General features: G+C 40.6%; 2 pseudogenes; one reads left to right on the top strand and one right to left on the bottom strand.

Moving 5' to 3' along the window:
* Positions 1-515: 515 nt before the first annotated feature.
* On the bottom strand, positions 516-3,679 carry LOC118526142 (complement component 1 Q subcomponent-binding protein, mitochondrial pseudogene; annotated as a pseudogene).
* Positions 3,680-4,081: 402 nt separating this feature from the next.
* LOC118526143 (peroxisomal acyl-coenzyme A oxidase 1 pseudogene) lies at positions 4,082-6,043 on the top strand (annotated as a pseudogene).
* The last annotated feature ends 7,659 nt before the right edge of the window (positions 6,044-13,702 follow it).

Below are 13,702 nucleotides of genomic sequence, written 5' to 3'. Positions count from 1 at the left end.
TGGGTGTGTCAACAGATAAATTTCCAAGGGGGATAGAAGAGATAGAGAGGTAAGGTAAAAGAGAACTTAGGGGCATTTTCAACCTGCTGCAACACATTGCCTTTATTATGGTCCTGATTCAAACGATAAACTATAAAACAAAAAATATTTATGAGGCAATTAGGGAAATGTGAACACAGAAGTTGTATTTGATAATAGTAAAAACTTACATATTTTGTGATAATGGTATAGATATAATTATTATATATTGCTATATATTATATATAATACCATTATTATATATATTATACATATGTACACATATTATATATATTATACATATGTACACATAATATATATATTATACATATGTACACATAATATATAACAATATATTAATATATAATAAAAGAATTAATTATATCATTATATGTTAATATATGAGAATATATATCTTATTATGTCATAATACATTATTAATACAATATATAATTCTATATGGCCATAAAATGAAGGTATTTCATGTGTTGTCTGCTCTACCAGCTCTTGACAAAACTGTTGCGGTCTTCGAGAAGAGTAATATATTCCTGGTGCTCCAGGGCTGTGCTGGGCTCCACCTACTCATCCGCAGAAGTGTTATTCACCACCCCGCTGTCCACCAGCAAATCCATTAGGTGGTCATAGAAGGCCCAGGCCAGGGACTCGGTGTTGAGTGTGTAATTCATGTCCTTCCATTCAGACTCGCCAGTGGACTGAAAACTCACTTCTCTGATGGATAAATGTCATTTTTGTCCTCCTCTTCTTGTCCAACCTCATCTTCTGGATAGTGACAGTCCAGCACAAGGACCTTCTTGTCACCATTCTTTATAACTTCAGCCACAAAATTGGGAGTGGACGTCAATCAGGCTCCTGTTCTTCAACCTTCTGTCCTTGGGAGGGCTTCTCCTCCCCATGAAGGATGGGATTGTGGGATGCTCTTGTAAATGCTCTTGTAAATGTTTAAAATGACAATGATCTTTTCTCCAGCAATTTTCCACACTAATTTGGCTTCTTCCCCATTCACTTCCAGCTCCCAACTTCCAGACATCTTTGGGAAAGGACTTATCCTTCTGTATCATCTTTTTCTCCTTAAGTCAATCATTTAAGAATTCAACAAATTTGTCACCTTAGGTGTGCAGCTCCCCACAGCCGTAGGCACAGGACCTGGCACAGCACACGGGAGTCCCAGTCCCTTGGAAGGCAGCTCCGCAGTGGTGGACTCCTTCGGGCACCAAGGGGGTTTAGTCTTGAAATCTTAGAGCAACAATGTAGAGTTGAAAGTATATAATGTCTGGGATTTGCTTCAAAATAACCCTGGTGTCAGGGAGTAAGTGAGGGTATAGACAAAATGAGATTGTCCCTGACTTAATTTTTGAAAGAGTACCTGGAGTTTATTATATGATTCTCTACTTATGTCACATTTTTGCAAGAGCATCTAAAGTACTAACAAAAAGATATTAAAACATATTACACTAATTTAAGTAAAAGCAAATTACTAACAAAATCGCACAATCATCACATTTTTAAAAAACATCTGGGACCAGTTTAATGGATAAAAACTGTCCGGGTTGCCCAACCTCTTGATTCCTTGCAGAATCAAGGTAAAGCATTTTCCAGCTAATAATTGGAGGGGGGTAGGCGCTTGAGGGAGAAATGTTGCTGATTCAAGAAAGTATTTGGTTCTTGCCTTAAAAGCTGATTAAAACAGAAATTAGAGTTTCAAAAAATTAAGGCAGTCTGGAGGGGAAGTGGGTGAGGGGGAAGGGATAAGTGGGGGATGGGCATTAAGGAGGGCATTTGATGTAATGACCATTGGGTGTTATATGCAACTGATGAATCACTAAATTCTACCTCTGAAACTAATAAAAAAAATTAAGGCCGTTTGACTTAGGATAAAAAAAAACCAAACACTGCCTGGTAGTGATAAGCAAACATCTGGAGGTTACAAAGTGAAAAACTGAGCAGAGAACAATTGGTTTTTACAAACTTTCAAGCCAACTGGGGAATAAAAAGTGGTAGAGAAGAGAAATACAAAATTGGGGGAAATGCCAAATCAGAGGGTAGAGGCTGGATTGCACGGATGGGGACCATTCATGGACTGGTGAGATGTTGGTTGCTATTCTGTCATGGCATTTGCAAGGACACCCACAAGTCCCATTTTTTCCAATCTAGTCATGTGTGTAAGATGAGAAGGAATCCATAATCTGCCTTTGAACATGAACTTCTGGAGAGTGACCAACAATGAAGAGAAAAAAAAAGATCAATGTCAAGCTGAAATGGAGCAAGCAGAAGGGAAAGAAGTCAGCATGGCTTGGTGTAAGAAAATGTATAAACCGCCCCCCCCCCCGAATTCTTCCTATTCCTGCCTGTTCTCAGGGCAGGGCATCAGCTATACTGGTTACCTGAACTGATCATCCCAGGAAAGGGTTGTTGTAGGAAAATGAACTGAGAAAAGAGAACAGACTCCAAGTGACTCAGGACAAAGAAAGAACTTGTGGGGTCACTGCATTCACATCACCTGACACACATACCCTATAAGAAAGGATTACCTGGGCTTCCAGGAGTGCAAAGCCAGCCAAAGAGGGTAAGTGAAGGGAGAGAGGCAGAGCCCAGCAAAAATCAGGGACATGCAGGTGAAGGTGGTGTCAGAGACCACCGAAACTTCCTTCAAACATCCACCTCCCAAAGCATATCTGGGGTCCCTTGAAATCATGGGCAGCTGCACTGTGTGTCTTCTATGTGAAGTGTTCTCGTGGGATTGTCCCTTCTATTCTCATGGAACCTCAGAGAAGCCTCAGGAATGTCTAGACAGGGCAAGATGGAGGCCAGAGGGTGGGGAGTACATAGGAGACTTGGCTGAAATTTTGCATGTGAAGCTGTCAGACATCTGGATACAACTGATAAAGTGCTTGATGTGTGGAATAGCTGTGTTAGAGACTGCAGATGGTTCTTAGAAATCTAAAAAAATTTTTTCAAAAATTAACTCCAGAAAAAGCAAAATTTTGTACAAGAAGAGAATGTATATTCAATACATTACATGGGTCAGTGTGAATAATATTCATGTTACCATAATAATGTAAGCAATGGAAGTTCATTTATTAAAAAAAATGAACAACTCTATTGGGTGAAAGGGTGGGACATTTATGTGGGGAGGTAGGTAGGCTAAATTCTCAGTTTTCATAATATGAAAACAAAGAATACTTAAAGGTGGTTGGAATCAAGAAATTAGCAGTATATCGGCTGGTTATTTTGAAATATGGATCTAAATACCACAAGAAACATTAAGAATATTTGGAAGTGGTTGCCCCTGGAAAGCTGAAATTGAGGACAGAAAGCCTGAGGCAAGGAATGCTAGATTCCTTTCTTTTGGGAGGGGGAAGGCAGTTATATTTGAGCTTTTAAGCAGCAACATATTACTTAAATTTAAAAAAATTAAAAAATGTATAAGATATTTGTGTGTCACTAATGACTGGACTAGTCATTAGTAAATTCTTCTGATTTTTAGAACCTATAATTCTCTACCAAAATATGTAAAAGCCTTCAACATAGTGCCTGGGGCAGAGGAGGTGCTTAGCCACTGTTACTTACCAGAAGCTTCCAGAGTCACAAATACTGTGCCTCTGTTGGGAGTGGCTTTGTCGGTTGAGCATGGGTTGAGCATGGGCTTCCACTTTTGACATGAAAATCTGCTTTAGCTCTCTGCTTTGCCTTTGTGCTTGTGTATAGGCATGGGTCTATGTGTTACACTGTTGTCAATCAAAAAAAGACTTTTTTTTTTATTATGTTATGTTAATCACCATACATTACATCATTAGTTTTAGATATAGTGTTCCATGATTCATTGTTTGTGCATAACAACCAGTGCTCCATGCAAAACGTGCCCTCTTTAATACCCATCACCAGGCTAACCCATCCTCCCACCCCCCTCCCCTCTAGAACCCTCAGTTTGTTTTTCAGAGTCCATATCAAAAAAAGACTTTAAAGAATAATTTTGTCGGGACACCCGTCGCCGCCGCCGCCACCACTTTCACCTCTGCCGCCACCCACGATGCGTGTCGCCACCATGAACCAAGATCTTCGCAGGGAGCGGGAAGCCGTTAGCTTCAACCCGGAGCTGCTCACTCACGTCCTGGACTGCAGCCCCGCACCGCGGACAGATTGAGAACCTGATCCTGAATGACCCAGACTTCCAGCACGAGGACTTGAATTTCCTCACTGGCAGCCAGCCTTACGAGATGGCTGTTAGGAAGAGTGCCAACATGGTGAAGAAGATGAGGGAATTTGGTATCGCAGACCCAGAGGAAATCATGTGGTTTAAAAAGAACTCATCTCTGAGGCTTGGAAACCACAGCCACTTAACGATCCTGAAACTCAGGAGTTCATTCTCAACAGCGCTAATGTGACCTCCATCAAGTGGTGGCCTGGTGGACTTGGGAAGACTTCAAATCATGCAATAGTTCTTGCCCAACTCATCACTAAGGGGAAATGCTATGGATTACATGCCTTCATAGTACCTATTCGTGAAATTGGGACCCATAAGCCTTTGCCAGGTATTACCGTGGGAGATATCGGCCCCAAATTTGGCTATGATGAGATGGATAATGGCTACCCGAAGATGGGCAATTATCGTATTCCCAGAGAAAACATGCTGATGAAGTATGCCCAGGTGAAGCCTGATGGCACGTAGGCGAAACCTGTGAGTAACAAGCTGACCTACGGGACCATGGTGTTTGTCAGGTCCTTCCTTGTAGGAGAAGCCGCTTGGTCTCTGTCCGAGGCTTGCACCATTGCCATCCGATACAGCACTGTGAGGCACCAGTCTGAAATCAAGCCAGGTGCACCAGAACCACAGATTTTGGATTTTCAGACCCAGCAGTATAAACTCTTCCCACTCCTGGCCACTGCCTATGCCTTCCAGTTTGTAGGTGCATACATGAAGGAGACCCACCATTGAATTAATGAGGACATTGGCCAAGGGGATCTGAGTGAACTGCCTGAGCTCCACGCCCTCACTTTCACCTCCTGGACAACTAATGCTGCTATCGAAGCCTGTCGGGTGGCGCTTGGTGGACATGGCTACTCTCGCGGCAGTGGCCTTCCAAATATCTATGTCACTTTTACCCCCACCTGCACCTTTGAGGGAGAGACCACTGTCATGATGCTGCAGACGGCTAGGTTCCTGATGAAAAGTTACGACCAAGTGCACTCAGGGAAGTTGGTGTGCGGCATGGGGTCCTACTTGACTGACCTGCCCACTCAGTGCATCCAGCTGCAGCAGGTGGCCCTGTGGCCAACTGTGGTGGACGTTGACAGCCCTGACAGCCTAACGCAAGCATACAGACTTCGTGCAGCCAGATTGGTAGAACTTGCTGCAAAAAACCTTCAAAATGAAGTGATTCACAGAAAAAGCAAAGAGGTAGCATGGAACCTAACTTCCGTTGACCTTGTTTGAGCAAGCAAGGCACATTGTCACTATGTGGCAGTTAAGCTCTTTTCAGAAAAACCTCAAAATTCAAGATAAATCTGTCCATACTGTCTTAAGGAATTTATGTCTCTTGTATTGTCTGTATGGAATCAGTCCGAAGGCAGGGGATTTTCTTCAGGGAAGCATCATGACAGAATCTCAGATTACCCAAGTAAATCAGCGCATAAAGGAGTTGCTGATTGCAATTTGCCCAGATGCTGTTGCTTTGGTGGATGCGTTTGATTTTCAGGATGTGACACTCGGCTCTGTGCTTGGCCGTTATGATGGGAACGTGTTATGAGAATTTGTTTGAGTGGGCCAAGAAATCCCCACTGAACAAATCAGAGGTCCATGAGTCTTACTTCAAGTACCTGAAACCACTGCAGTCCAAGCTCTGAAGGGTCGTGGGGACAAGGGCCATTCGCTCCAGAAAGAGCTGGACTCGACACCCTTTACGCTTGTCACACAAAGCTGCTTGGGATCTTGACCAAACTCAGAGAGCTATAGAGCAAGTGATAAATTGAGCCCTTTCCTCTTTTTGTAAATGAAGAAAAAAATGAACAGATTTCAGAGATTAAATGAAAAAAATGGAAAAAAATAATTTTGTTATTGAAGCATAACATACACATGGTAAAGTACACAAATCTTAAGTGCGCAGCTTGGTAAATTTTTTGAGAAGTGAACACACCTACATAATCAGTACTCTCATCAAGAAGAAGAACATTACTAGCAGCCCTACCAAATAACTATCCCCTCCACCCTCTCCAAAGGTAACTAGTACTCTCAGTTCCAAACCAAATATAGTATGTATTCTTTTGTGTCTAAACGTTCCTTTCCCTCAAGTTTCTTTATGTAATTCATCAATTGCTATTTACCATAATGTATCTATGTTCATAGGTGAATAACACTGCTGTGAATAATCTGAATTTCTGTTGGGTAATTACCTATGGGAGGAACCGGATGCCACAGGTGTTCTTAATCGTCAGCATTAACAGATACTATCAAGTACTCCTCCAAAGTGATTTTTCCCGATGTACAGTCCCAAAGGCTATATATGACTGTGGCCACGAACCTCAGTTTTGCCAACAAACTTGTTATTGTCAGCTTAAAAAATACTAGGCTCCTCGGTGAGTGGTATCTTATTATGGTTTTAATTTCCCTTTCCCAGTGGACTAATAAGTAGAGAAATTTTCATAGATTTTATGATTTTCTTTTTATATTTTTAGCTTGGCATTCATTGTGCATCTTGAATCCACAATTTGATATCTTTACTCAGGTTTAAAAAAATTCTCAATCTCCTACCTACAGCAATCTACACATTCAATGCAATCCCCATCAAAATACCATCCACTTTCTTCAAAGAAATGGAACAAATAATCCTAAAATTTGTATGGAACCAGGAAAGACCCCGCATAGCCAGAGGAATGTTGAAAAAGAAAAGCAAAGCTGGTGGCATCACAATTCCGGACTTCCAGCTCTACTACAAAGCTGTCATCATCAAGACAGTATGGTACTGGCACAAAAACAGACACATAGATCAATGGAACAGAATAGAGAGCCCAGAAATGGACCCTCAACTCTATGGTCAACTAATCTTTGACAAAGCAGGAAAGAATGTCCAATGGAAAAAAGACAGTCTCTTCAACAAAATGGTGTTGGGAAAATTGGACAGCCACATGCAGAAGAATGAAACTGGACCATTTCCTTACACCACACACAAAAATAGACTCCAAATGGTTGAAAGACCTCAATGTGAGACAGGAGTCCATCAAAATCCTAAAGGAGAACACAGGCAGCAACCTCTTCGACCTCAGTCGCAGCAACTTCTTCCTAGAAACATTGCCAAAAGCAAGGGAAGCAAGGGCAAAAACGAACTATTGGGACTTCATCAAGATAAAAAGCTTTTGCAAAGCAAAGGAAACAGTCAACAAAACCAAAAGACAACTGACAGAATGGGAGAAGATATTTGCAAATGACATATCAGATAAAGGGCTAGTATCCAAAATCTATAAAGAACTCATCAAACTCAACACCAAAAGAACAAAGAATCCAATCAAGAAATGGGCAGAAGACATGAACAGACATTTTTCCAAAGAAGACATCCAAACGGCCAACAGACACATGAAAAAGTGTTCAATATCGCTCGGCATCAGGGAAATCCAAATCAAAACCTCAATGAGATACCACCTCACACCAGTCAGAATGGCTAAAATTAACAAGTCAGGAAATGACAGATGTTGGCGAGGATGCGGAGAAAGGGGAACCCTCCTACACTGTTGGTGGGAATGCAAGCTGGTGCAGCCACTCTGGAAAACAGTATGGAGGTTCCTCAAAAAGTTGAAAATAGAGCTACCATATGATCCAGCAATTGCACTCCTGGGTATTTACCCCAAAGATACAAAAGTAGGGACCCGAAAGGGTACATGCACCCCGATGTTTATAGCAGCAATGTCCACAATAGCCAAACTGTGGAAAGAGCCAAGATGTCCATCAACAGATGAATGGATAAAGAAGATGTGGTATATATATACAATGGAATATTATGCAGCCATCAAAAGGAATGAGATCTTGCCATTTGCAATGACGTGGATGGAACTGGAGGGTATTATGCTGAGCGAAATAAGTCAAACAGAGAAAGACATGTATCATATGACCTCACTGATATGAGGAATTCTTAATGTCAGGAAACAAACTGAGGGTTGCTGGAGTGGGGGGTGGGGTGGGAGGGATGGGGTGACTGCGTGATGGACACTGGGGAGGGTATGTGCTCTGGTAAGTGCTGTGAATTGTGCAAGACTGTTGAATCTCAGATCTGTACCTCTGAAACAAATAATGCAATATATGTTAAGAAAGAAAAAAAGAAGAAGAAGAATGTAGCAGGAGGGGAAGAATGAAGGGGGGGAAATCGGAGGGGGAGAAGAACCATGAGAGATGATGGACTCTGAAAAACAAACTGAGGGTTCTAGAGGGGAGGGGGTTGGGAGGATGGGTTAGCCTGGTGATGGGTATTGAGGAGGGCACGTTCTGCATGGAGCACTGGTTGTTATGCACAAACAATGAATCATGGAACACTATATCTAAAACTAATGATGTAATGTATGGGGATTAACATAACAATAAAAAAATAAAAAAAAAATTCTCAATCACCATCATTTCAAATAATACTTTTATTCAATCCTCCTTTTCCTCCTGGAATTCAACAAAGCATAGATTAAAATTTTCTACCATGCCTCTTGTCTTGCCCTTTTCTCTAGATTTTCTATTTTCTGGTCTCTTTGTGCTTCATTATATATATGTATCTGATCTAACTTATAATCAAGTGTCTAATATGACAATAAACCCATTTGACAAGCTTTTAATATCAATAAATTACTATATTTTTCAGCTCTAGAATTGTCATGTTTAAAATATTTTCCAGTTTACAAAAAAAATCATCTCATTTAATTCCTCAAACATACCCAGAATCATGTTTTTCAAGTCTGTAGCTGATAACTCTAGTTTCTGGTTACTTTTTTCTCTTTCTTTTCAGTCAACTGATTTCAAATAAACTCTTGTATTCTTATATGCCTGGTTATTTTTTTAAATATATATATTTTTTTACTTTGGAATACATTTAGATGTACAGAAAAGTTGCCAAATTTAGAGTTCCCATATATCCCTCATCCAGTTTTAGTTTCTCTTCATGTTTTCATCTTACATCATCATGGTACAAATTTCAAAACGAGGACACCAACATTACTATTAACTGAATTCTAAGCTTTTCCTGGCTATTCTTGATTGGTGTCAGGCATTTTTAATGATTGTAATAATTGTAAAGACAATTTGAAGCATTGATGCTATTATCTTTCTACAGTGAGAATTTACTTTTTCTTCTTTTGACAGGTCGCTGAGTGAGGGGAAGATCATCTTATTCCACACAGGAATTGAAATAATCTGAACATGGATTTCAATCATCCTGAGGGCCAATCCATGTCTGGTTTACCTTTATCCTTTGTACTGTATCCATTTGGAGTCCGAACCAAAGCCCTGGGAGGTTTATCACGGCTACTCCTTCTTGGTCCGTGAACTCCATTTTTTCCCCCCATATATGTGAGACTACCAAAAGCTCTGTCCAGCTTCTTAGTCTTGCAGCCCCTACTTTCACTTTCAGAATTAGTAATGAGCTTGAGGGGAAAAGTGTTCCCATATATGCACATCTTACGTCCGTTGGTGTCTTTCAGATCTTGAACCTGCAAATTTTCCTGTCCTGTCTACTCTCTGATGACTTCAAGTAGAATATATATATATACACATATATATTTTTATTTATATATTCATCTATATCTATATATACTTTTTTTTCCCCTGAATCCAACTTGTCTAGTTGTTCTTAGAGGCTGAGTTGGCCCCAAAATAGACTAGCCATTTACTAGAAGTTAAACTTTCAAAAAAGTTTTTTTAATTTTAAAATTTGTGGTAAAATACACATGCCACAACATTTACCACTTAAAAATATTTTTCCTTTTTTTAAATTTAAATTCAATTAATTAACATATAATGTATTATTGGTTTCAGAGGTAGAGATCAATGATTCATCAGTCTTATATAATACCCAGTGCTCATTACATCATGTGTCTTCCTTAATGTCTATCACCCAGTTACCCCATCCGCCCCATCTTAACCATTTTTAAGTGTATAGTTCAGTGGCATGAAGTACATTCACACTGTTGTGCAGCCATCACACCATCCATCCACAGAATCCTTTTTATTTTTTATTTTTTAAAAAGATTTTATTTATTTATTTGAGAGAGAGTGCACAAGCGGGGGGAGGGGCAGAGAGAGAGGGAGAAGCAGGCTCCCCACTGAGCAGGGAGCCCAAGGCAATATGGGGCTAGATCTCAGGACCCCAGGATCATGATCTGAGCCAAAGGTAGATGCTTAACTGACTGAACCACCCAGGTGTCCCCAGAACTCTGTTTATCTTGCAAAACTGAAACTCTGTACCGATGAACCAACAACTCCTCATTCCCCTCTTCCCCCAGCCCCTAGCAACCCCCGTTCTATTTTCTGTCTCTATGAAAATGACTACTCTAAGGATTTCCTATAAGTGAAATCCTACAGTATTTATCTTTTTGTGGCTGACTTATTTCACTTAGCATAATGTCCTCGAGTTTCCTCCATGTTGTCAGCATTTCCCTCCTTTTTTAAGGCCGAATAATATTCTACTGTATGTATATATCCCATTTTGTTTATCCATTTATCTGTTGATGATCACTTGGGTTGCTTCTATCTTTTGATTCCTGTGAATAATGGTATTATGAACGTGAGTGTATAAATATCTGCTTTCAACTTTTTTGGGTACATATGCAGAACTGGAATTGCTACTTTTTGGAGGAAACACTGTTTTCTAATGGCTGCACCATTTTACATTCCCACCAACAGTGCACAAGTGTACCAATGTCTCGACATCTTCTCCAACACTTGTTATTTCCTTTTCTTCTTTCATTTTTCTTTTATATTAGCCATCCTAACAGATGCAATATGGTATCTCATTGTGGTTTTGACCAACACAATTTTGATGTTTATTGCTTAAATTTGCAGTTTGGATTTTATTTTATATCTGTAGATTATCTTTGGAAGGAACTGGTAAGTCTCCCTAAATAGTGTGTAGCAGGGACTCAGCTTGAGCTGAGCTGAATATTTTATTTGTCAGAGCTTCCAGGTGAACTGATGTGATAAGCCAGTTGGAAGTCTGTCTTGATGATGGTGAAGCCTCAGTAAAGGCTAAGGGCTATTCTGGTCCAATGTTGTCTGTCACTTATTTCTGTCCCAGGCCCATTCCCTTAGACTCCTGTATCCCTTGGATCCTAAGAAAAAGCTCATATTAGTACAAACTAAAAAAGTGATTTTGATTAAAATCTGTTTATGACATTGCTTTGTGTCTCCCTAAGACACAGTGAGACAGGAAGTCGTCTGGCTCTGAGTACATCTTCCAAAGTGGGAGCAATTGGGTTATAAGACACAGCGAAGGTGGTCAGAGGTGGAGTGGAGTTTGTCCACGTGCTTGCTCTACTCACAAGGAAGCTGACTGTGTTCTGAGGGGCAGTGGATTTTTGCTGCAAGGGACAGCAGCGCCTGGGGGATGTCAAGAAACATCTGACCAGACTTGTTAGTAAGCTCATCCGAGCCACCCTTGATTATGTCAGAAATATTTAGGGGAACTTTTTATAGAGAATAAATTTAGAGTACGAAGGAGAGAACTGGTTGGGTGAAATATGGACTATTTTTGTTAATGTGACTTCATTTGTACCCAGAGCTGGTGAAATCTCAGGAAACTTAAGATGCATGCAGGTAGAAGGTTTTGGGATCTAGTTGTTAAAAAGAGGCTAGCTGGAGCCTGCTGGGTTTAGCAGCTATCTGAGGAAACCTATCCCCTAGTTCTTCACACACATTCCTGAGACATAAATCACCCACATTTCTGGAGGCCATTTCTTCCATAGCATTTCTCACTTTGTTGTACTAAAAAAACAACAACAAACCCCCCTCATGTTCATATATTTTCAGGAAGTGATATCATATGTACATAATGGTAGGATTAGCCTCAGGATTTTGCTCTATTGAAAGACAACAAAAGAAAGCTTTGTCAGTAATTACTCACAAACTTATTGTTGGTGTCATGTAACTGTATATGCAGTGATTGCACCAGAAAAACAAGAACTGTATGCAGCTGTGCCTAAGTCCCAGCACAACCCACGTATTATCAGTAATAATGGTAATCAAACTAGCTTATTCTTAGGCCCTTAAAAGATCTTGGTTTAGTTGTAATGCCTATGTTAACTGTCTAAATACAATTTGAGGTAGGCCCACTTTTAATACCCAGTGTGAATAGAGGGGAAAGTGGGGTGTGTGTGTATGTGTGTGTATGTGTGTGTGTATGTGTGTGTGTGTATGTGTGTGTGTGTGTGTGTGTCCGACCTACAAGAAATCTTTTTCTGTATTGGTAAAAACATGTGAACACATACTTACATGCAAACACTTTTAATAGAAACCTAGAATATGGATGAATATGACATAGTTTTTGCCCTCAATGAACATAAAATTTAATTAGACAGTGTTTATTTCACCTGGAGAACAGAACTTCTTAGGAATGGGATAAAGTTTGGATTATAACTTGAAGTACCAGATGAGCTAGGGCTCAGGTTTGATCAGGCCTGAAGGGTTAGCAAGAGTCCCAGCACCAAAGGTTAAAGCAACAAGGTGGAAAAACAAAAGCTAGTTAGGTTGAGATATCCCTAGAAAGCCTGAGGGAGAATTTGTGACATAAAGTTCCAGTTGCTTTGGCAAAGAAAATGGCCAGAATCTTTCTCAGAGCAAAGGAGAAAACTGACCTCTAAAAGTAAGGCCACCACATTGAAATTTTTGCACTGAGTCTCCTATGTGCAAAAACTGTAACTTTATTTTCTATTACTGAACTCATCTTTCTCTGGAGTCCTCCAGCTGATGTAAACTTGCCAAATTGAAGGTAACCCAATCTCTTTTGGTTTAAATTCAAGTTCAGTTCAAGGTTAAGTCTCTATCAGGATGGCTCCTCTCTTCCCTCCCCTCTTTAGTCTCCCAAACTGGAGGTTATGTGTGTGGGGGTGGGGAGCAGGGTGTTCCCACTACCTCCTGCAGTAAGAGCTGGGAGGACAGAAGTCTGAATACTGTGTGCTTGGTCTTCACAGGTTCTTAACACACTAGGGCCAGATAATAAGGAAATGGTGCCTTCTGGTTCTGCTGGGTACTGGCGCTGGCAGCTGAAGCATGTGTGGGTAGGATGAGTTATGGTCCCTTCTTTCCTCATGGATAAGATGCCATGTTGATTGTTCTTGGGAATTTGTCAATATCCCCAAGTTGGGCCTAACTTTCTTTCTTGTTCTGTAGATTTGGCAAGGTCTTGCCAAGTCTACCCTGGAGTCCTAGGTGTGGGCACACCATGTTAGAACCCCAGTGGTTTCTTTGCCCCACTGTGGTAGTTCTCCCTGGCAAGCTAGCTAGCCTTTTCCTTCAGTTATCTTTTGTGCACCAGCTACAGCACTTGTAGAAACTGCTGGAGCCCTCATGTAGTGCAGGGAGACTAGGAAATGACATTTTAGGCTCATCTGTTTAAAAATCCCATATTGCCCTTGCTATTCCACTGTGCTTGCACATAAGAAAGTGGAAAGCCAGTCTGGATGTTCTCAGATTCCCCTTCATCTATCC

This window comes from Halichoerus grypus, chromosome 14, assembly GCF_964656455.1.
Source record: "Halichoerus grypus chromosome 14, mHalGry1.hap1.1, whole genome shotgun sequence".
Lineage (NCBI taxonomy): Eukaryota > Metazoa > Chordata > Mammalia > Carnivora > Phocidae > Halichoerus > Halichoerus grypus.
The sequence above is the reverse complement of the archived record's forward strand: the minus strand, read 5'-3'. Positions and strand labels throughout refer to the sequence as shown.